General features: G+C 37.0%; 1 pseudogene; it reads right to left on the bottom strand.

Annotated features, from left to right (window-relative positions):
• Positions 1-21,945: 21,945 nt before the first annotated feature.
• On the bottom strand, positions 21,946-22,750 carry LOC123587914 (annotated as a pseudogene).
• Between the last annotated feature and the right edge of the window lie 2,932 nt (positions 22,751-25,682).

Genomic DNA, 25,682 nt, shown 5'->3' with positions numbered 1-25,682 from the left:
TCATGACCTGAGCCGAAGTCAGATGCTTAACCGACTGAGCTACCCAGGTGCCCCGTGAGATATAGTGGCTATAATGGTGTCAAACAAAGATCTCAGAGAAGAGAATATTACCGGGATAAAGAAGCCATTTCATAAAGATAAAGGGTGCTATTATCAAGGGTAGATAAAAATCCTAAACATTTAAACATTTAACAACACTTGAAAACACATGAACCAAAAGCTAACAGAACTGATAGAACTGACAAGTCCATAATTTTAGCCTGAAATTTCAACACTCTCTCCATATTGATGGAAAAAGTAGAAAATATCAGTAACAATATAGAAACATTGAAAACTGAAGCAGAGGGAATATTTTCCAACTTATTCTATGAGGCTAGAATTATTCAGATACAAAAATCACACAAAGACATTACAAGAAAACTATAGAACAATATCCCTCATAGACATAGACTCAAAAGTTCTTAAAGTTTTAGCAAATTGAATGCAATAATATATAAAAAGATTAATAAATAATGATTAAGTATCCCAGGAGTACAATGTTCTTTTACATTTTGAGATTAATGGATATATACTGTCCATTTTCCTTTTGTACTCAGATATAGCACACACCAATTTTCCTAGACTGCTTCCTCTGCAATAACTGTGTCTTCCTAAAAATCTGGCTAAACCTGAAAAAAAAAACTGTTCCTCTTAAGGTGGAATAGAAGTCTTTTTTAAAGACATTCTCAGTTTAGTCAGGCAAATCCAGCTTTGTGTTTTTTTTAAACAAGACATAGCAGAATTCAAGTGAACTCTTTTAAAATTTCATCTGTAATAGTTTTCTATTGCTTTGTAAAATTACCACCAACTTATTGGCTTAAAATAGCATACATTTATTATCTCATAGTGTCTGTGGTCAGGAATCCAGGCATGGCTTAGCTGGGTCCCCTGCTTAGGATCTCACCAAGGCGTTGGCTGGGCTATGTATTTATCTGGAGGCTTGACTGGGGAAGAATGTGTTTTTAAGTCTCTCAAGTTATTGGCTGGATTAATTTCTCTGTAACTGTAGAACTGAGGGCCCTGGCTTCTTGCAGACTGTCAGTTGGAAGCCACCCTTAACTTCTAGCAGCTGTCTACAGGTCCTCAAGGTTTCTTGCCACGTGGGCTTTCCCAACATAGTTGTTTAATTCATAAAGCTAGTAGGGAGAGTCTCTAGAGTGAATCTGCTAGTAAGACAGAGTGGTACATAGCATAACATAATCACAGGAGTGATAGGACATTCCATCATCTTTGTTATATTCTATTTGCTAGAAATCACACACAAGGGGAGGGTATTAGACAAAATATGAACTCTAGAAGAGAGGATCATGTGGAGTCAATGCACAGTCTGCCTGCATAGATGTTTAAAGGACTTCAGGCAATTTTGTTTAAAACAAAATTGAAGCAGTAATAAAATAATAATTATAAATGAAGTAAATTGAGAGATGTAGGGATTTGGACTGAATGATAAATTGGTTGGGTCAGGTTTTTCTTCTTTTAATGTGTTATTTATTTTTGAGAGAGAGAGAGACGGAGTACGAGCGGGAGAGGGCCAGAGAGAGAGAGAGGGAGATACAGAATCCAAAGCAGGCTTCAGGCTCTGAGCTATCAGCACAAAGCCTGACGTGGGACTTGAGCTTATGAACTGCGAGATCATGACCTGAGCTGAAGTTGGATGCTTAACGGGCTGAGCCACCCAGGTGGCCTGGGTTCAGTTATGTTCAGAGATCATTAAGAAAAACTATAGGTTTGATTAGCAGTGCACTTTAATTTATTGAGTATTCAGACTTGTTATGCTTTAATTATTATTATGTTCCCATGTAAATCTCATCTTTCAAATTTGGCTACAAGTTCCTACTTCTATGGTATTCACAGTATCTTTTAGCATGTTAATGCGAGCATATAGGAACTCAGTAAATTTCAGTTGAATGTTTACAAACCCCTAATGAATGAGTTTGTTACACATTTAAAAACAAAAGTGATAAAAAAAAACCTACCAAAAGTGTTTTAGCCTTATCTGTTGGTCAATAAAGCATTATTTGATTGGGTTCATTTCAGTTGGAGTTTAGAAAAATAATGTGATTTGCTTGATTTAGGATTCATTTTTTAAAAAACTTTTTTACTGCAAAAATGGAAACAAATTTAAAGTAAACAATAGTGTTAGGGTTTATGTTTTTAATTTTTTAAGTTTTAGAAAATTTGCTTATTTTGTAAATTAGCAAAAATTCTCATTATTGCTATAAAAGTGTCACTGTCATTTATTTGCATTATTGCATTTTTTAAAGGAAAGTTGTTACCAGAAATTACACTTGAGTCATGACTCATTCCATGTGTGCTAAAACCTATTGTGAATAGTCATTCAATTTATTAAAATTGTTTTTATTATGGAAAGTTTCAAACATGCAAAAGTGGAGGAAAATAGTATAATAAAACTTCATGTATCCAAAATTGAGTTTCAGTAATTATCAAAACTATGGACAATCTTGTGTCATATATAACTTCACCAACTTCTCACTACCTTATATCATGTTGAACCCAATGTTAGGCATTATATAATGTCATTTACAAATATTACAGTATGTATCTCTGAAATGTACTTACTGCGCTTAAAATGGAGAGAAATTACTTAATATCAAATATTCAGTTGGTGTTCAGTGTCTTTAATGATTTCATTTTTTTTTAAGTTGCTTTGTTTGAGTTAGATTTCAAACATGGTATACACATTTTCCTTAGTTGGTACATCTCTTACATCTATAGATTCCTTTTCCTTATTTATTTGTGTTTTGATTTAGATCCTTTAATATAATTTCTTGAAAGTGGTTGGAGACCTTGGAAAGTTACCTAATGCATTCCCTCACTTTCATGTCAAGCAAAATCACACCTAAACTATCTTGGACAGAAAGGTGCTGTCTGAGAAAGTTTCTATTTTGATGAAATCAGCTTTCTTGGGGTGTCTTCTGCATTGAGATATCTGAGACTACAGAGATACTTTGCAGAAGGGAGCTATCTAAATGAATTTAATGTGCACCATAGACTGAACTGCTGGAAAGACCTCTTACTTCCTTCAACTCAGTTAACCAGGATTCACTTTTGCCACTAACCTGAGAAGAGGTTTTCTTTGTTATATATGAGGGTTTATTATGAAAGTATAAAGAATGCTTCTCATTGGAAGAATCTGTCCAAGGATGATGTATCCCGTTCTATGGGTCTCTGAAATTCTTACCTTAGACAGCAGTTCAGTTGAAAAGTATTTACATGCTGCTTTATATTATGAAAAAGTAATTGGTGTTTTCCTTAGAGTCCTGGCCAAATTCCAACTCTGATAAATACATTCTACTTCCCAAAATTTCACTTGCAATTTCAAATGGATTCTGTACCCTTAATGACCTGTCTCAGCCTGTTTCGTGGTGTTGAAGTTCACCTATTAAGCAGCTGCTGCTTTTGGCTGCTTTTTGTACCTTTTGGGATTAGAAGGGATCCTGGCAAATTTGACAAACAAGTATGTGGTTCTAGAATTTAAACTTATCTTCTAATATGAAAAAATTGGAAATTTCCAGATTGAAAGAGAGGGAGGAAAAGAGAAATACACGGCCATTTTAGAACCATGGGCCTTTCATTTGCTCAATAAACTTTTATTAAGAAGTTTGTATTCTTACTTTTATGTAAGAAGTTTGTACCTTGTTCTAGGTATTGTGGGGGATATAAATATGAAGTTGATAATAGTTTTTGCCTTAAAGGAATATACAGTCTAGAAGAGTGAATGTTTTCATAATATTAATCAGTGCCAATTTATTTTTTTCTTTATTTCTTTTTATTTCCTTTTTGTTATTTTTTAAAATATAATTTATTGTCAGATTGGTTTCCATACAACACCCAGTGCTCATCCCAACAAGTGCCCTCCTCCCTGCCCATCACCCACTTTCCCCTCTCCTTCCCCCCCTGCCCCATCTACCCTTAGTTTGTTCTCAGTCTTAAGAGTCTCTTATGGTTTGCCTCCCTCCTTCTCTGTAACTTTTTTTTTCCCCTTCCCATTCCCCATGGTCTTCTGGTAAGTTTCTCAAGATCCACATATGAGTGAAAACATATGGTATCTCTCTTTCTCTGCCTGGCTTATTTCACTTAGCATAATACCCTCCAGTTCCATCAACGTTGCAGCAAATGGCCAGATTTCATTCTTTCTTATTGCCAAGTAGTATTCCATTATATATATAAACCACATCTTCTTTATCCATTTGTCGCAGGAAAAAACCTCTTTGACCTCAGCCACAGCAATTTCTTACTCGACACATCTCCAAATGCTAATTACTTTTTTTAAAAAAAAGTCTTCTTTATAATGGGTAAAAACTGGAGCAAGTTCCATATCTCCTCAATCCTAGGTTTTCTCATCTGTAAAATGGTGATAAGAATCCACCTCAAAGTGTTTTGTGAAAATGTTATGATGTAAAGCACTAAAGATATTGCCTGGCACATAGTAAGTGCTCAATGAATATTAGTTACTATGGATTTCTAAATGTGCCACTGGGTCAGCTGTCAGGGAAATGTCAATGCCACTGAAGACGGTATTGGGTTGTTCATAAGGATTCACATATCTCGACTTGGTGTTATAAAATCATGAATAGACAGCTCACTCATCCCATAAACACCAAGATTATAGGAGAATTCCACACTGGGGTGCCTAGCAGCCTCTAAATCTTTCATTTACTAGTTCTCTGGTAAAGATCAAAAAGGGTGGAGATGAAATTGAGATCTTTCTGTTCTCACCCCATTATCTAACCTAAAATCCTGAGTGGTGGTAGGGACCAAGATTTGGAAATTTAAAGCTGTTACAACAGGAGAAAATGAAAACTTTACTGTTTGACATTGGCACATATTCCAAAGTCCCTCCCTATTTAACAAGCTTTTAGCTTTCATATGAGACATAAGACACTTAAGGGAAAAAGTATTGCCACAAGGCTAATGATGACAACAGCTGCCAGCACACCTTCCATCAAAAGCAAGTAAAGACTTGAAGCAAAACTGAGCTCCGGTTTGTTTTAGAAGCATCACTATGACATGCCTGTGCCGGCAGAGGCTCAGAATGCATTCCTTAACACTAGGACGTTAAGATGTGCTGGATGCCAGAAGCCCAGTGGTAATGAGAGAGCAATTGTGAAGCTTCATTCAGATGGTGTTCTTTCATTGTGGGCATGCTGGCTCTGAAAGTGTGGTGCAGGGAGCCACAAGAAAGATGGACCAATTCCTTTCCTTCATTAGGGGTTAGAGTCCAGCTAATACATTGATTTGTACTTTCATCCTCCAGACATTTACTGAATGCCCATTATATTCAAAGGCACTGTGTTGGTGATTAAAGCAAGTAAAATAGTATATTTAGGACTGGCAGTCAATTATAATCTTCATATTCTATTCTTCGTGTGGTTCGGAGAAAACCCATTGAAATACTTTAAACTGAATCAAATCAACTAATATATACAATATGACTAGAGTAATAAAATTGATTCTTTTATAATGAGAATTTATAATGTGTAGAACACCATCCTGGGTACTGAGGAAATCCTAAAAATAAAATGGCTGAACTCTAATAACTTGGTTGGTGTGGAAGCAGATGTCTTCATTAACTTTAAAAAGAGGAATCTGTGTATTTTTTTTTTTTTTCTGGAAACAGTCTGCTTATAAACAGATAGTCCTTTTACTAAGTCTTAGCTTCCCACCTATGGATCAGGTAGCTAGCTCATTCTAAAAACCTTAAATTAGTAAGTTGTGATCTCAACATTCTTATTTGTGGGCTTTCCATGTCCATTCTTGCTGTGATTACTTTCCTACCTTCAATTTAGATGACTGGTGGAAATCCATCCTATCCCTTTTAGCATTAAAAAAATTATATTTCTATAAATATCTATTGGGATAAACAGTATATATTTGGTCTTTAAATTTTAAATTATATTTTAAATTATATTTGTCTTTCACATGTGAAATGAGAGGGATCATTGGGAAAAGTTTGTACAGATTCATTTTAAATCTGTGCTATCCATTAAAGTTTTATTGGCTAAGGAATGCTTTACATGGTCAGAATATGCTTTATTTCTAACTTCTAAAAGTCTATGAACAGAGGTTTTAGTAAACTATTATCATCAAGTTAATATGATAAGACAATCGTACATTTCATTTTCTTTATTACCTAAAAATCCAGTTATTTTCATTTGCAGCCACTCTTCTTTTCCTACCATATATCCCGAAGACAGGTAATTTTCATTCAACTTCTCCTCCCCACTTTTAGACAATTCTACTGTGACTTGAGATATATGAAATTTAATCCTATCAGCTCTTTCTGCATTGTTTGTCTTTATGTGTTTTCTTTAATGTCTAGGCTTATGCATAGTCTTTTTTATCCTCGACAACTCCATTTTCCTGACATTATACTTAGCTCTATAGCATATATTAACAAAGATATTATTTCTGCTCTCAAAGACTTAGCATTCTATTTGGGGATACAAGACATATGCCTTTTGGGAGAAGGAGCCCCTGCCTATAATTCTTTTATGAAATGTTTATTTTATGAAAGACCATGGTGATCTTAAGACTTAATAAATGTAAGTAAACTGCAAAACTAGGTACACAAATAGAAAAATATCTTTAAATGATTCAGAATTATGGAGTGATTCAAATACTAGATAGTGGTACAGATGTCTTTTAAAAATAGTTCTTTATTTGTGTCAGTGGCCTTTCAGTTGGCTAGTCTTGGTGTGTTGGGACTCTGTCTGCTGTTGTTTGTTGCTTTAAATAGCATAATCAAATGGTCCAGCCATGCAGGGATTCAAACTGCTGTCAAGCAACACAATACTCTTATTTCTTCTCTTAAATACAAATTTTGTCTTTGTATAGTTGAATGTTTTATAGTCTTTCAGCCTAGTAAAATAGAAAACAGCAAAGTAGAAAGCACATGACTAAGTATTTTTGGAAATTATCCGTAAGAATGCTTCTGATTTCTGAAAATAAACAGTACCTCTTGTGGGTCAATTGATAACATGTGGTTGAAGTAGGTTACTTATAGTTAAGCAAATGGAAAAAAACAAACATCAGCTTAATGGAAGCAATACTGCAATTTTAATCTTTTGAAGGTGCAGGCACAATCTTTGCAAATGCCTGCTAAGTTTCTGGATACAGATAAGGTGGAACAAGCATATTCCACCTCGTTTCTCCCACTGAAGCTATAAAACCCGGACAGAATGAATTTGAGGATTCTGAAAAGTAAATAGTAGTAGGCAGATGGTAGAAGAAAAGAATTCAAAACACCACCAAGTAGGATGAGATTACCATTTCTTATCCTCTGGTAACCTCTAGCTTGAACGTGAGGTAGCCCCAAATCAAGAAGCAGGCATACACATGGACAGAGTGAGTTCCAAGAGAAAACCTCTAGTTCTGGCTTAAGGAAAAGAAAAGGGATCAGTTAGCACTCAAAAAGTGGGGAAATCCTGCTCCTTTTTCTCCTTCTTCTCCTCTTTTGAATCTCTTTTCCATTCTCTTGTGCTCCAGTCCCTAGGCAGTCGTACTGTGGTAGAGGCAGTGGCAGCAGGAAGAGCAGCAAGCTGGAGCCCTCAGCACCTACAACTGAGGGAGAGGAACATTTGTCTCTGATTGTAGGGGTTGTAGTTCCAAAAGGGTGAAGCGAATCTCTGCTGCTTTCTTTTCTCTCTTTCTATTATCCTGCTGCTTGGCCCCACAGAGGGATCAGTCTTGGGAAATGTGTAGAGAAGTCTGGCTTCCTGACCAGATCATTGAAAAGGGAGCCATAGGACACCAGGAATACCAGGGGGATTATAAAGAAAGTGGGAGCCTGAGAATAAAATCTTGAAAGTTGTCTGTGAACTCTGGGGCTCCTTCTTGAGCTCTCATGCATGGATCTTATCCTAAACAGCATACCAAACACTGAGAACTGAATTAAGTTCAGCCCAAGTCTCAGAATGGTCATTGGGTGACACGCACATAGAAAAGAACTGAACACCAGGAAAATCTCACCTGGCATAAGAATTGATAGATGCTAATATGTCACAGCTGTTGGAATTATCTGGCAAAATATGCTCAAAGAAGTAAGAGCATACATTCCTTTTTTATTCTTAATGTTTTGCTGTGGTAAGAACACAACATAAGATCTACAGACTTAAGAAAGTTTTAAAGTATACAAAAAAGACATTATTGTTGACTATAGGTACAGTGATATACAGCATGTCTCTAGAGCTTATTTATCTTGCTTAACAGATGCATTATGCCTGTTGATTTGATCAGTAACTCCCCATTTTCCCTGTGCCCAGTACCTAGAAACTGCCATTCCATTCTTTGAGTCTAAGAATTTGACTATGAATTAAGATAAGCAGAATCATGAAGTATTTGTATTTCTGTGACTGGCTTATTTCATTTAGCATATTGTCCTCAAGGTTCATCCATGTTGTCAAACTTACAGATTCAAAAAATTCTGTGAATACTAACCAGGACAAACCCAAAGAAACCAAGGCTTAGATACATCACAGTTAAACTACTAAAAACTAAGGACCAAATATTTTGAAAGAAGCAAGATAAAAATAATGTATTATCCAAATAACTACAGTTTTCTTACCAGAAATTGTACAGGCAAGAAGAAAATGGTGCATTTTTAAAGTGCTGAAAGAAAAGAATTGTCTTCTAGCATTCAATATCCAGTTAAAATGTCCTTCAGGATATGAAGGTTAAATAAAAATGGTCTCAGATGAGGAAAACTAGTAGAATGTATCACCCACAGACCTATTTTAAAAGAGTTATAAATCAAAATTCTTAACACAGAAAGGAAATGATACCAGAGGGATGTTTGGAGCATTCCCAGAGGGAATGAGGAATAACAGTATAAATGGCAAATATCTGGGTAAATATAATAGACAACTTTTTTCCATTTCAGTTATTTAAAATATATTTGATAGTTGAAAGTAAAAGCTGTAATATTGTCTGATGGGGGTTTCAATATATGTAGATGTAATACACAAGACAATTACAGCATGAAGTTGGGAGGATAAAAGGATCTATATTGTGGAAAAATTTCTACACTGCATTTGAAGTGGCAAAAAAATTGCTTCTAATTAGGCTGAGAATAACTTTAGTATGTGTACTGTAATGCCTACAGCAACCACCACATAAACTATACAAAGAGAAAGTAAAAAAACAAAAAAAACCCCATATTGGATAAATTAAAATAAACTCCTAAAAAATACTCAAATAACCCAAAAGGAGGAAGGAAAAGGATAACAGAGGAAGGAAAAAACATAGCAAAGAGAGAGTAACAAAATAGTAGGCCTAAATCTAAACGTGTCAATAATTATATTTAATGTAAATGTAGACATCTAAGTGCACCAATTAAAAGATAATCAGAATGGGTAAAAAGGCATCACCCAAGTTATCTGCTATCTACAAGAAACTTACTTCAAATATGATGATACAGGAAGGTTAAATGTAAAGGAATGGAAAAAAGCATATCATACAAACACTAGTCAAAAGACAGCTGGAGAAGTTTATCATAAGATCACACAAAGTAGATTTCAGGGGTAAGAAAATTACCAGGGATAAAGTGAGACATTATGTAGTGATAAGAGTCAGTTCACTGAGAAGACATTAAAATCCTAAATATGTTTGTACCTAACAACAGACTTTCAAGATACATTTAGCAAAACATAGGCAATATTGAAACAAGTAGATAAATTGACAATTGTATTGGAAACTTCAATGCTTTTCTTTCAATAATAAAACTAACAGAAAATCATAAAACTATAGAAGAACTGAATGACTCAATGAACTAAATGACATTTATAGAGTATCTTAATCCAATAACCCTAGAGTACATATTCTTTTCTTTTTTCTTTTCTTTTCCTTCCTTCGCTCGCTTGCTTTCTTTCTTTCTTTCTTTCTTTCTTTCTTTCTTTCTTTCTTTCCAAGTTTGTTTGTTTGTTTGTTTATTTATTTTTGAGAAAGAGAGAGAGAAAGAGCACAAGTAGGGGAGGGACAGAGAGAGAGGAGGAGAGAGAAGAATCCCAAGCAGGCTTCACAGTGTCAGTGCAGAGCCTGACACAGGGCTTGAACTCACCAACAATGAGATCATGACCTGAGCGGAAACCAAGAATTGGACGCTTAACCAATGGGCCACCCAGGCACTCAAATACATATTCTTTTCAAATGAATAAGGAACATTCACCAAATAGACCATATCCAGGTTCATAAGACAAGCCTGAATAAATGTAAAATAATTGAAATCCTACAAAGTCTGTTCTCTGACCACAGTAGAAATCAACAAAGATCAATAACTCATATCAATAATCTAAGCTTCCACCTTGAGAAACCAGAAGACCAAATAAACTAGCAAAATAAACCCTAAGTTAGCATAAGGAAGGACTTAATAAAATTTAGAAAAGAAATCAATGAAATAAACAGAAAAGAGAGAAAACCAATGAAACTGAAGGCTTTTTTTTTTTTTTTTTAAAGATCAGTAGAATGAATACAACTATAATCAGGACAAAGAAAAGACATAAGATACTAATGTTAGGAATGAAAAAAGGGGTATCCTTAAAGAACCCTGCATACATTAAAAGGATAATAATGGAGAGCTATGAACAACTCTACTCATGTAAACTTGTCAACTTAGATGAAATGAACCCTTACCTCAAAAACTGCAAACTATTGAAACATATCAAATTGATTTCTTGGGTATTCAGAATGTTTTGATATTTATCTAGCTGTGTTCGAGGGAGGAGGCAAGCTTAGGGTTGCCCTATTCCTCTTCCATCTTACCTCCAACTCCTGAAATATATCAAGTTAAAATAGATAACCTGAATAATTCTATGTCCCCCAGGGGTGACTCTCTCTTGTTCAGGCTTGCACTGGGCCATCAGAAACATGTTCCTTTGACTCATAGTTGGTGAGGGTGCAGTAATTCACTCTTTCATTTGACCACCTCAGTCCTTCCATCCTAAATAGTTGTCTAATAACTAGAATGAGAATGCCACCAGCTAGTTATATGATATCTAGAAATTGAGAATCAAATTTTATTTTTATCATGTGTATTATGTATTTTTAGATATCTGTAGCAAATGCTAACTCCCAAGCCTTCTATACCCTAGCTTGCTTGTGACCTACCGCTTACAGTTGTGTTCCAAATAAGGAAAATAAATCCTAAAATTAATCTAAGCAAAAATATAGGAAGATGGCATTGTTGCTGCAGAGAGTTACCTCAAGGATTCCAAATAAGCTCTGAATTTTGTTTTCCTATTGTAAGATTATCCTTTCAGTTTCCTTTCTACATGGAAAATTAAGAGTTAACATATTGAGTTAATGTGATACTCAAGCAGGAGGACTTAAATGTGATATTAGAATTTTGGGGGTATCTACTTCATCTTAAAAACCCTTCCATGAGCTTTTTGTCTCCCCAGCGTAAATGATTTTGTGGCAATCAATGAACAGGTAATTATTTCTGTGCTGTGCTATGGAACCTGGCCAATTTCTTGGGGGAAAAAAGTCAGTTGTAAGAGTTGTTTGGGCATTACACAGTTTTTAATTGATTGATTTGTGAATATATGGAGCTCAGGATTGACTGGTACACATGAAGGATTTTAAGTTTCTGGGTGCTAGTCAGTGGTCGTTTAGAGTGTTTTACTCTGTTCAATTTAGTCTTTCCTTATCTCTTTTCAATACTGTTAAAATGGCTTTTTAGCTGATCTTGACGACTCCAACTTACTCAAACTATCGTCCACTGTCATTTGATAATCTTTCAACATTTTCTAATTTGATTATACTACTTTCCTGTTCAAAGGCCCCTCAGCAGTTTTGTGTTACATGCAAAAACAGTTCATATTCTTTAGCTGGCCTTTAGGACTTAAAAATCTAGCTCCAATCTACCTTACCAGTCTTATTTCCTTTAACATGTTTGCCTCACACTGTATACCCTTTAGATGTTCCTACCTTTTTCTGAACATAGGATATTTTCTCAGGTCTTCATATTTTGCACATCCTGCATATTTTGCACAATTTTGCACAATTGCCTACCCCACTCCCCCCATGCCCACCACATGGTGAACACCTTCTATCTTCAAATTTTAATTTAGATCTCACCTCTGTGAATTGAGTGCCCTAATGCTCCTCTCCTGCTGTGTTATATCATTATAGTACTTTGCACATGCTTGTCTCAAGGTAGTGCAAGTATTTATCTGTTTTGTCCAATGGAAGTGAGCTCCTTGAAAAGACGGACTATTTCTGTATCTCAAATCTTAGCCCAGTGCCTGACATAATAAACAGCCAGGCAATGTTTGTGGAATGAATGATTGATTGCCTAAAAGAGTTATTGTATTTTTAGTGGTTTATTGCTTATTCATAAGAGTGAGCACCTACTCTACAGAATCTGGCACACTTATAACTTCATAAATTACCCTTTATAATGAAGTGATTGCCCAAAAGAAGTTGTGAAACTCTTGTGGTGTAGCTTGTTCCTTCTCATTCATAGACTCAGTCCAGGGCTCTAGAGGGTGTTGGGAGAAAATACTGAGTGTAATTATTAAGCATTCTTCTTACAATCTGTAAGTATGACTAAGCATTTGACATACACAAAGTTAAATTTGGTTTAAAGCTCAAAAAATTACCCCCCCAAATATTTTAGAATTTTCTCTTCATAATAGCCTAACAAGCTCCAGCATTTGTGTATCATAAGAATACCTACTTAATAGAGCCTTGCCCAAAGTAGGTGTTCCGTAAATACTTGTTTAGTGAATTATTTTTCTTCCTTCTGTAGCAATAGCAAATGGCACCAATGCTTATGTTCCCCTGTGTATCTATATATGAACTTGACACTACAACTCTTAGAATCATAGAATATTAGACCTAAGATCTTTGAACTCATCTTATTAAATGGCCTCAAGTTATAGATGAAAATATTGAAGTCTGGAAAGATGAGACCTTGCTTGAGTTGAACCCATGTGAAATTGCTGTTTTAATAGGTTGAAATGGTCTAAGGTTGGCCATTTAATTTGTTGCAACCTAATAAAGGTCAAAATGTACATTATATATCAGGATACAGAATTCTGTATCCTGAGCATGATAAAAAAAGAAGGGAATTAATATCTGGAGTGAAAATGAAACATCAAATGGGTTAACCTTCAAGTTGTAGGAGAGAAACCGTATCTGCTCCTGTGGCTTTACCTGTTAGTTACACATGATCAGGGCCACATTTGGATCATAGGATATAAGGTAATGTTTTTCACTGATGGCAGGTTGGGAACCTTATAAAGAAATAGTTGATAGATTTTTTATTTAAGCTCCTGAGGTATAAAAATTTCCTTCCTGAGTTTTTTGAAAATCACATTAAAAAACCTTTGGCTAAGTTTAACTGGGGTGGCTATATTTCAGAGGGTCAGAATTTCTCAAATGATTCCTATTCCCTGAACATTCTAGATCCTGCCTAGAATAAAGCAATGTAATTGAAAGTGAGGATTATTTTGTTTACTCTGTCCTGCCTTAATGGGAAGCTAGGCTTGCCATGGGACTACATTTCATTTTTGGAATGAGCTTTCGACAGGAAGCATTCTGCTCATGCATGCATGACAGGAGAGGAATGTACCCTGAGATAATGATATTTTTACCCAAGAGTTTTGGCACAGAAGTTTCTTTGGGATATCTCTTTATGGTGTTTTTCCCCTCGACACATGTGGTCTACTTGGCACTTTTCTTCATAAACATACACAGTTCAACCCAAGCCATCCTGTAGATCTTTCTCTCCTTATTTTCTCTTGTTTCTGAGCCTTTCCAACAGATGAAATTTAACATTAGTTCGGCTTGGGGCCAGAGATGTCATCAAGTTCTTAGAGTATTTAGAGGTTTCTAATCTTAGAATTTGGGCCCTTTTAAGACCCAAAGGTGAAAAGCGAACACAGATGCAATTTCCTAGACAATCAGAGTAAATGTGTTTTTGTTTGTTTTTCTTTTGGATTAGATAATTACTTTGGCTCTTCCCTTTACCTCAGAAGTTCAGGTAATTATTTCTGCTTTCTGTTTTTCTTTATGTCTACTGAAAAGAATCAACGATGAGTAATGGTTTAAAAATATTGGTCACATGTTTCTGATTTTCTTTTCTTTTTTTTTTAATGTTTACTTTTGAGAGAGAGAGAGAGAGAGAGAGAGAGAGAGAGAGAGACAGAGTTCGAGAAGGGGAGGGGCAGAGAGAGAGACACAGAATCTGAAGCAGATTCTAGGCTCTGAGCTATCAGCACAGAGCCCAACTCAGGGCTCAAACTCATAGACTGCGAGATCGTGACCTGAGCTGAAGTTGGATGCTTAACTAACTGAGCCACCCAGGCACCCCTCTGATTTTCTTAATGAGCATATTCAGATTTCCTGGATAGCCTATCTGATTAATTTTATAGTCGTTTAAAATAAATGTTTTATGGCTGCCTGCAAATGTAGCAAATGTTTATGTGCATAATCCATAAATTCCATGAGGGCTGGAATTGTCTGTTTTGTTCACTCTTGGATCCTCAGCTAGTACTCTGCCTGGCACATTTTAGGGGCTTAACAAATACTTGTTGAATAAATGGAAATAGAAATATTAACCTTGAGCTCTGAAAGAGGTAGTTACCTAAAATTGCAACAATTAACCCAATGAAATATTCAAATATGAGGGCTAGAGAAGACATAAAAATTGCTATTCTGACTGAGACAGTCTAGATAGGCAAGTGTCTGTGGGAGATTTTAACCCTCATTCCTATCCTTCAAATCTAGGTATCCTTGAGCCTTAGAATCTGAAGGAAATGTTAGAGGTCATCAGATCTGATTACTTACTTGACAACGGTCCAGCCTTCAATTGAACACCATCTATAATACAGTGACTTGGTACTCACTAGTTAAGAAGGACTGCATTTTTTTTTAAGGGGAAAATTCTGATGCTAGAAAGTTTTGTCCTATGGAGTCAGAATTTATCTGACGATAATTTCTATACATTGGCATGAGTTCTGCTTTCTGGGACCACATGTGAAACGTCTGATAGCAGATCCACCAGGTCTGAATTAAGGGTATATCCTTTATGTCAGCACTAGCTTAGATTTATTTTAAGGCAAGGCCGAAAATAGATAATATGCCTCCCCATTCCTTGGCACATGGTACACCTGAATTAGCATGCTTAGAACCACTTAGTGTTCTTATCTCATACATTGTAGGAATGTAATTGTTAACACTTTATAGGAGAGCAGTTTGGCTCTACATATGAAATTGTACCATTTCATCCAGAAATTTCATTTTTGGGAATTTACCTTAATGAAATACTTTCACAGTTGTACAAAAATAGATGAACAAAGATGCCTATAGGTGGTCCAGGGTGCTCAGTATAAAAATTTTAAAACAATTTAAATGTTCATCAATAGGAGATAAATAAATTGGATATATTGATTCAGTGGAAAAGAATTATGAAAAAGAATGAGATAGAGCTACACATATCCAACTGAAAGATGTTCATTATATATTATTAAATGAAAAGGTAAATATCATAAAAGCATGTATGACATGCTTTCATTTTGTAAAATAGTAATTATACTAATAATACATCTATCTAAGTATATCAGTCAAAAATTTGAAAAATTAGGGGGCGTTTGTGTGGCTCAGTCGGTTAAGCGTCTGACTTTGGCTTAGGTCGTATTCTTATGGTTCATGAGTTCAAGCCCCACGTTGGGCTCTGTGCTGACAGCTTAGAGCCTGGAGCCTGCTTCAGATTCTGTGTCTTGCTCTCTACCTGTCCCTCCCCTGCTCATGCTCTGTCTCTCAAAAGTAAATAAACATTAAAAAATTTGTTTTTAATTTTGAAAAATTGTATAGTAAGCTGGTAGCACTAATCTCTAAAGAATAACATCATGATGGACCCAAGTTTTTTTTTGTTTTGTTTTTGTTCTTAACTTTAGAGAAAGAGATCATGAGTAGGGGAGAGGGACAGAGGAAGAGAGAGAGAGAATCCCAAGCAGGCTCCACACTCAGTGCAGAACCTGATGTGGGGCTTGAACTCACAACCCTGGGATCATGACCTGAGCTGAATTAAGAGTTAGATGCTCAGTGAACTGAGCCACCCAGGAGCCTTGACTCTTAAGTTTTTACTTGATATATCTCAGTAGTCTTTGAACACTTAAATGAACAGGATTATCACTGTAATCAGGACAAAAAAAAAAAAAAAAAAAAAAGCAGACATTTAAAAATGTCACCTGGAAGAACTATAGACTATTGGGACTAGAATAGGCTTTAGATTGAGTAAGAAGGGTCTTTAGAATTAATCTAACCTAACACCCTGATTTTACAGATAAAGAGAACTGAATCGTACAAATGTGAAATAAGCTGCCCACACCCCCCCAAACCAGTTAGTAGCAAATTAATTTTTATTTTTTTAAAATATTTTTAAAAAGTTTATTCATTTATTTTGAGAGAAACAGAGATAGCACAACTGGGGAGGGGCAGAAGGAGAGGGAGACAGAGAATCCCAAGCAGGCTCTGCACTGTCAGTGTAGAGCCCAACACAGGACTTGAACCCATGAAACTGTGAGACATTATTTGAGCTGAAACCAAGAGTCAGATGCATAACTCACTGAGCCAGCCAGGCGCCCTGCAAATCCATTTTTAGAACACAGGTCTAGCACTCTTTGAATTATACCACAATGTTTTTTAAAAAGTGGTACAGATTTTGAGAAAAATAAAATATGAAAGTATTTACTTTTACGTATCTCCATATTTCTTCTTTTCAGAAAAGTAGCTTCTCCTTATAGTAACTCATATGAGCAACAACTTAACAAATTGTGATAGGTTTTTTATTTATAAAGACATGCATGTTATTTAAGAGGTGATTGACATCAAAAGAGAAAATTAAAGCCTAGTGATTCATGGAAGATTCTATAGTGCATTAGCAGTACAGGTGGAACTTGAACTGTGGTCTCAGGATTCTCAGTCAATGACTTCTTCATTTTGCCATATTGCTTCCTGCACGTTGATGTGCATTTATTTAATATCCATCATAGTGCTAGATATACTAGTCACCCTTGAAAAATAAAATGTGCCAATAAAATGTTCATTCAAGAGACTTCAACATACATAAGATCAATTAAGTTGAGAAAGTCTAGTGAACTAAGCCTGAAGGTTTGATCAAATTCTTTGTCCTGATATTAAAAATGGTGCATATGAGAACTTCTTTCCCTTTTCCTAATAAAGCAGTTCAAGCCATTTTATACAAATATGTAAAGCATCACAACCCATCTCAAAGAGGGATTATTTATATCCAGTAGGAAATGAAAGTACAGAGGCATTAAATGGTTTGTTCATTAGTCACAAGGAATAAGAATATCTCTAGGATCCCTGTGTTCCAGGTGAATCCCAGAAGAACCACATCTTTCATGGATCCAAATCAACTTTGGACCACTCCTAGAATCCTGGACATATCTGGAAAGCGAGTAGATCCTTGCACTTTATTTTAGGTTAAGTCAACCACCAACCTGGCAGAACCTGACTCGTCTGAGCAGCGTCCACCAAACTACGGCTTCTAATCTAGGTTTACTCCACTAGAACTGGCAAACCATTTATTATTCTTTGGGTGAGGTTGCATGAATCAATAGTCAAGCCAATAGCAGATGAATGGAAACCACAGAATTAAAGGTGTTTTTGGCACCAAAACCCAAACTAAAAGTGCTGATCCAGGAATGACAATCTCTAAACATTTTCAGACAAGTTAGGAACACACGTAAGACCAGCTTTGGGCAGATCCCATTTGTGGGATCAGCACCAAGGGCACAGTGCATGTTTACCTGGGCACTGAGGCTGCATCTACCCCTTTGTGCTCTGGTTATGTTTTATGCAAATTTTAAGATGCAAAGCATTTTTGTTCCAGGTTTATTTTCTTAGTCATCTTCAGACTCTGCTTTGCTTAACAGATTACCTACACTGCAATAAAAATAAAGAAATAAATAAGTCTCTGTGCCCTTGTAAAGTTTTAAAACATTCTGATAGATAGTTGAAATGCAGATCTTTTTTCCTATAGTCCTTCAGGCCTTCAGGGCATATTAGTTCAGCAGGAGAAGATGGGGAAAGGTCTTCAGATCATGTAGAAGAGAGGGAAGGATAGAGGATTGTGTAGGAAGTGTCTCAGACTGCAGTATAGTGCCAAGAAACATTTGGCCAGATTGATGGGGAATCCTGAAATCACAGTCACCAAAGAGTCCTGTGGATTGCCAGAATGGGCCTGCCTTAGTGCCTCTGCTGTGCTGTCATTGGCTGGGAGCAGTCCATTGGAAGTGTGGCCTTAGGGCAAATGCAGTGGTGGATCCAGAGGGACAGGATCTGAGGCTGTCAGTCAATTATGCTCTCACACCAAAAGGTCTGAGAGGAGCATTTTCATGACTGACACATGGCAACCCAGTTGCTAATGATTTTTTTCTTCACTGGTTAAACATATTTGTGTTTTACAGTTGAAAACAACTGACAGGATCTAGGCTAAGGAGGTCCTTCTGAGATATTTTAACATCACTTACATGACCACTCTTCATTTTTAATTTTAAAGAAGGCAAACTAAATAAATGTATCTGAACAGTTTATATCATACTAAAGTGGAGTAACAAATCTAACCCAGATTAGATAATTTAGACCCCAAACTTCCATTCTCTTTGGTTCCATAGTGGCTTTTGGACCTGATGAGTGTGGGTGTCCTTTTGCCATGGTACAGCTGAATGTTTCAGCTCATCCAGATGATCACACTATATCACTGTGGAATTTTGGACCGTGTGGAGACTGTCAGAAACAAAGCCCTGCTCCTGGCCTGTAATGCAGTTTGATTCCTTCAGGCAGTCTTTCAAGACTCCTGTATCATTCAGGTGGTTTTATCTTTGAAGTAGGTATTTGCCCTGTTTTTCCCTCTTCCCCATGCTTTCTTTCTCTCTTTGTTCACCTCAGTGGTGTTATTAGAGTCCAGACACCGTAACAAAAAGTTTGATAATTACCAGAGAGATTGGTAATAATGATGTTACTTGACATTTGGCGATCCAGGCTGTTCCTCCAGCTCATGTTAGGTATCTGCAGTATGAATCCTATGAGGTAACTTTCTTATACTGCTAGAGTATGTGCTTTTCCTTTGTTATCTTGATAAATCATAATTTTTCTAATTTCTTTCCAAGTTCCTTCTTTCTGTTGGTAACTCTTTTGTTTCTCCTTTGGTATTTTGGGAATAGTGATAAATGTTGGGTAGAAAAACTAAGAATGGTGAAGCATAACTGCATATGTCCTCTGTACTTTGGGACTTCTTTGTTCTTAATGTATTACCAGGAGAAATTCCCCAGATGCCTGTATGGCCAGCCTAAGTTAGATAACTTGGTACCCATCCATCTCCAAAGACACCTTGGATTTATAATGGAAATAAGGCAGAGACAGGAGAGATTACTTCAGTGAACCCTGTTCAGGGCTGCAGGAGTCCTCTGAGTCTAAATGAATAAAATGCTATGTGTTATTAGGATCAAAACAGAAACTACGTGTTTCAGTTAGCAGTTGGGATATGCAGGTGATATCCTGCATGCAAGCTGATAAATACTATTAGTTTTGAGTTCTCCAACTGTAGTAGGTACGGCTATAGACTACATGTAGTTTTTGAAGCTTATTTACCTTTTGTGACACGACTAAGACTCTCTTGCCCTTTCTGTGATTTGATAGCATATCGTAAAACTTTTTTAATGCACCTTCTTCTACACTCCTTCTTCTTGATTACTCAATCCAAATGGTGTAAACAAGGAGGCATCCTGAAGAAATCAAGGGAAAGAGGTTGAGGAGATTGCCTTAAAGAATTAACCACCTTCACTTTCTTGGAGGGTTCTGGCTTTCAGATGGTTTCATTTCATACCTCTCTGTTCTACAGTTCCTTTCTCCTTCCTCTCACCCCCACCATGCTGCGCCCTACCCCCAAAGAACTATGGCTTAATCCAATTAAAAAATCACAATAACATAAATAGCAAGTAAATTCCATGTGGAAGCTTCATGATTTTGAAATGGGAAAAGCAATTGTAACATCTTTTGTTTTATAGGGGAGAAGTGCTAGTAGGGGTAGTAGGGAAAGAGGTCTGATGATGGTTGGGAGTTAAGAATAAAGGGTTAGAGGTGTTGGGGAAAGAGTTTTGATTTAGGAACTACATTATCTTTATATTCAAAGAGATACCTTCATCTCCATTGCTTCAAATGGACCTGCGTAAAATTTTCTCCTCTCACTTCCCACCCATTTAGTATCAAAGCAACTTTGTTGAAGGAATATTTCCTTTTCCTAAAGGACTCCTCATAGAACAAGTCAAATCATTACCTCCTAACTATCTGCATTTGAAATAAGTTTTTCTTTATAAAAGCCATTATCCAGAGAACGAAAAGCCAGTCAGCAGGAGAAGATATTCAATTTCAGCAGTTGAAAGAACATCAAGATATGGGCATATTCCCATATGTCAAAAAGGAGCCGGGAATGAACATTTTTGAACTCTTATGGTGTCATTACATACAGAAAGTCATTTAATTCTAACAGCAGATTATAAGATAGCTACAGTATTGTTAACCTTACTGCACACACAAGGAAACTGGGGCTGAGAGAGAAGTTAAGTGATTTGTCCAAGGCCACACAACTAGTATAGAAGTGGTGGAGTTAAGACTGGCTTTAGAGGCCATGATTTTCCCATTCTACTCTTCAGGGTTAGACTATAATGTCACACACACACACACACACACACACACACACACACACGCATGCACGCAGCATCAGAACTATGGGTAACCCATTATGATTGTTTCTTGTGGATGAGACTTTGGATTTAATAATAAACTACCCCCTGAGGAGAAAACACCAATTATGAGGTGAGAGAATGTCTCAAACCAGACCTGGGAAGAAAAGACAGAATAGTTTTTGACAAAGCAGATGCTTTCTCTTTAAAACTTGTTCATCACTTGGCTTTTCTGATTTCCCTGCTTTATCAACCACTATTTCTGTTTCCTATACTGATTCCTACTCTTTTTTTCCAAATGATTATGCTGAAATGACCCCAAACTCAGTTTTTAGAACTGTTATCAACACAGACTCTTTCTTTATATCTCATTATTCCAAGAGCTTTAAATAACAAATCAGTAACAGAAAGACAAACAAACAAACAAAAATGAAAACCAAAACCAAAAACCAAATCTGTGAGGATGACTATAAATATTTATCTCTAGCTTGGATCTTCCCCCTGAACTTCAGGCTCATATATCCAACCTCTTCAGTATCTTCACTGGAGTGTCTACAGACATCTCAGACCTAATGTGTCCAACACTGAATTCCTGACGTCCACCCTTTTCCTGCTCCACATGCCTATGCAGTTTTTTTCCATCTTAATTATGACAACTATTTGCTTCCAATTTGAGATGAAAACTTTGTCTTTGAATCTAGAGTGAGTCTCTTGTAGGCGGCATATAGTTGGATCATTTTTTCTTTTAATACATTCTGGCAGTATCTGTATTTTAATTGGCAAGTTTAATCCGTTTATATTCAAAGCAATTGCTCGTAGGGAAGAACTATTTCTGCCGTTTTTCTGTTTTTTATGTATCAAATTTTTTGTTGTTTCTCAGTTCCTCTAATACTGCCTTCATTTGTGTTTGATCTTTTTTTCCTACTGTATCATGTGATTTTTTCATTTCCTCTTCTGTCTAAACTTGTAGTTATCTTCATAGTGGTTACCATGGGAATTATAACTAATAATCTTGCATTTATAACACTGTAGTTTGAATTGATACCTTCTTTCTTTCTTTCTTTCTTTCTTTCTGCGAAAAAGCTTTATTGTTTTCATTTGGTCCACGGCTTGGGAGAGGGCTCAGGGTGGTTAAAAAGCTGCCTAGTGGATACAAGGAGAGACTCAAGCACAAGCCCTGGCACCTGGGGGAATGCCAGAGGGACCCTCTCAAAGGCTGCTGGGCTCCAGAGACTTCTAGTCGTGCTTGAGGGTGAGTCTTTCTAAGAGATACTCGCCCAGCCCAGCCTGGGGGCCGGACAGCCTGTGATTAGTCAGGTGGTCACCCATCTTCTTGATGAGTTTCACCTCCTCATCTAGAAAGTGATTCTCCATGAAGTCACAGAGATAGGGGTCTGCGTGGGCAGAACCCAGGGCTTGCAGATCCCAAAGGGCCTGGTTCAAGTTCTTCTCCAGAAGCAGGGAGGCTACCATGGCATTCAGGGTTTTACCCCACTCATCTTGGGACGGCTTCTGCATGTCTTGGAAGAGGGTGCGACCCCTGCGCTGGTTTTGCATCTTCAACAGATGCTCAGCTCCCCTCTGGCTTCTCCTCAGCCAACTTGCAGAAGAAGTGGCCCACATCCTCCAGAGCCACATCGTCACTGTCGAAATAGAAGCCCAGAGAGAGGTAGGTGTAGGAGGCCCACAGATACATATTGACCAGTCAGTTGAGGGCAGCCTCTACCTTGGTGGAATAATTCTGATGAATCTGGGAGCTCATGGTTGATCGGTGATGAGGAGCTAAGTTCAAAATTGGGTGTTGGCTGGTCCTGGAGGCAGAGGGTGGGCAAGAAGATAGCTCCGAAGGTTGTGACTGGAAAAAGGTTGGAGGGTGGTCAGAGGCTGGTAGTATTGGGAAAATGAATAAAGTTTTACACCTTAAGATGGCAGATGGGACTAAAACAAGCTCTGGTCTCTAGCTTGGAGACCCCTCTTCTGGGTTCTTCTTGCCCTGTTTGCTGCGGGCGAAAACCCCCACAGATATGGAAGCTGACAACTATAAATTACCCTTCCCACTTGCATTTGGTGCTCAGATCTTTGGAGAAACGGTCTCCTCTGAACCTGCTGGTGTTAAATAAATCTCTAATCCACTGTACAGTAGAAGGGGCATCCCTGGATCTGTTCCGTCTGTTCCAAACACTGTTGAAGCAAGAGACAGATCCACAGGACCACCAGGAGCACTGCCCTTAGTTTCTTTCTTTTTTTTTTTTTTTTTTTTAATTTTTTTTCAACGTTTATTTATTTTTGGGACAGAGAGAGACAGAGCATGAACGGGGGAGGGGCAGAGAGAGAGGGAGACACAGAATTAGAAACAGGCTCCAGGCTCTGAGCCATCAGCCCAGAGCCTGACGCGGGGCTCGAACTCACGGACCGCGAGATCGTGACCTGGCTGAAGTCGGACGCTTAACCGACTGCGCCACCCAGGCGCCCCTGCCCTTAGTTTCAGTACCATAAAGAAATTGTGCTCCTACACAGCTTTGCTTTCTTTATGTTATTGTCACAAATTTTATCTGTATACATCATATACCTATTAACACAGAATTATAATTTTTTATGAATTTGGCTTTTTATGAACTTAGCTTTTTATTTAATTGGCTTATCATATAGGAAACAAAAAGGGGTTTTATTTATTTATTTATTTATTTATTTTATTTATTTAATTAGCTTATCATATAGGAAACAAAAAGAGGGTTTACAGAACAAAAAATACTGCCATTTGTATTTACCTATGTATGTAGGTACATACAAAACCTTTACTAGAGTTCTTTATTTCTTCATATGGCTCTGAGTTACTATCCAGTGTTCTTTCATTTTAGTCTGAAGGAGTCCTTTTAGCATTTCTTATAGGGAATGTCTACTAGTGATGAGCTTTTTCAATTTTTTGTTTACCTGAGAATATCTTAATTTCTCCTTCATTTTTGAAAGATAATTTTGCCAGATGTATAATTCTTGATTGGCAGGTTTTTCTCCCCCATTCAGCCCTTTAAATAAATCATCTCAATGCCTTCTGGAATCTGTGTCTTCTTAATAAATTAGCTCTTCAGGTGCCTGGGTTGCTCAGTCAGTTAAGCGTCTGACTCTTGATTTTGATTCAGGTCATGTTCTCATTGTTTGTGGGATCGAGCCCCATGTCTGGCTCCACACTGGAAACATGGAGCCTGCTTGGGATTCTCTCTCCCTCTCTCTTTGCCCCTCCCATGCTAGTGTGCGTGCATGTGCTCTCTCTCTCAAAATGGAAAGATAAATTTTAAAAAGGAAAGAAGAAAGGGACTGGTAAGATTTAAAAAAATTAGCTTTTTATCTTTTTAATGATCCCTTGGATATGACAAGTTACTTCTCTCTTGCTGCTGTCAAGATTCTTTCTGTGTCTTTGGCTTTCAACAATTAGATTATAACATGTCAGTGTGGATCTTATCCTATATGTGAAGTTTATCAGAGTTGGAGTTTGTTGAGTTTCTTGAATGTCAGGATTCATATCTTTCCTCAAATTTGGGAAGTTATTAGCCATTATTTCTTCAAATATCCTTTCTGCTCCTTTTTCTCTCTCCTTTCCTTCTGGAACTCACATTATGCATATGTTGGCATGCTTGATGGTGTCCCCAGAATCTCTGAAGCTGTATGTTGCTCTGTATTACTGTTTGCTTTCTATTTGTCCATAAGTTCTTTGTCCCTTCCCCCCCTTTTTTCCCTGCCTTCTTTTAGATTAATTGCATATTTAAAAAACTTTTGTTTTCTCTCCATTTTGCTATACTCTTTGTTTTATTTTTTAGTGGTTGCTTAGTGTATCTAACATGCATTTTTAAGTTATGACAGTCTACCTTCTATTATATTGTGCTACTTTCAACATTCACTTATAAGGACTCTTGCAATTACGTTGGGTCCACCCACATAATCTAGAATAATCCCCTTATCTCAAGATCCTTAACTTAATCGTATCTGTAAAGTCCCTTCTACAATGTAGGGTAACATATTCTTAGGTTCAATGGATTAGGACATAGATATCTTTGGGAGGGGCCATTACTCAGCCATCCTATAAAGCATTGATATAAATCATATCTCTTTCTTCATTCTCTCCCATTAAACTATTCATTAAGTAACTACATGCTGAGGGCATCTTTAGCAGAAAGTTTTCACGTGGACAAAAAGAAAAAGTTTAGAAGAAAAGGCAGAGTGGTAGAGAAGAATGATCCTTGAACTTGGGTTCTAGTCCTAGATCTGTTTATCAGTAGCTGTTTATTTTAAAAAATAACCTACCTCTCCAAACCTCTGTTTTCTTGTAAGGTAAAATAACTAGGAAATCTCTTAGAACCTTCTGTTTCTATAATTTGATAAATCTTATGTATCCCACAATTTGATTAAATCAGGATATGAAATGTGCTCATTGTGGAGTAGATTCAAGGCTTGTGATCCAGCGCCTTCTACAGATTTTGCAAGGAGGTTCCAGTTCTTTAGATAAAAGAGAACAACATTCTGCTTTTGCTACCAGAAGATAACTGTACAAATCTAGTTGCACATGAGGTAATATAACCTAAACAGAGCTATTGGGGGAAGGCCTAGGAGCCAGAGAATAAAGATGAGAAAAAAGACAAAGGACTGTCATGGTCTCAGTGCTCAGGAGGGATACCTTCTAGCACTGTTCCAAGAAGATCCAACCAAGGTGCAGGTAAAAGCCCCATCATCAAACACTTGCAAAGCCTTTCCCTGAGGTCATGCCATGGAAAAACAGACAGACAGTGACTCAGAACCTTAGCTGTGTGTGGGAGCCACTGAAATAAACTGTCAAGGAGGAAAGGTGGATTGCAACAGCTTCTACCAATGGTACCGTGGCAGTATACAAACTGGGTATAGAGTGGAGGCAGACTTCATAGT

This window comes from Leopardus geoffroyi, chromosome D3 (genome assembly GCF_018350155.1).
Source record: "Leopardus geoffroyi isolate Oge1 chromosome D3, O.geoffroyi_Oge1_pat1.0, whole genome shotgun sequence".
Taxonomy (NCBI): Eukaryota; Metazoa; Chordata; class Mammalia; order Carnivora; family Felidae; genus Leopardus; species Leopardus geoffroyi.
This window is presented reverse-complemented; position numbering and strand designations above follow the sequence as displayed.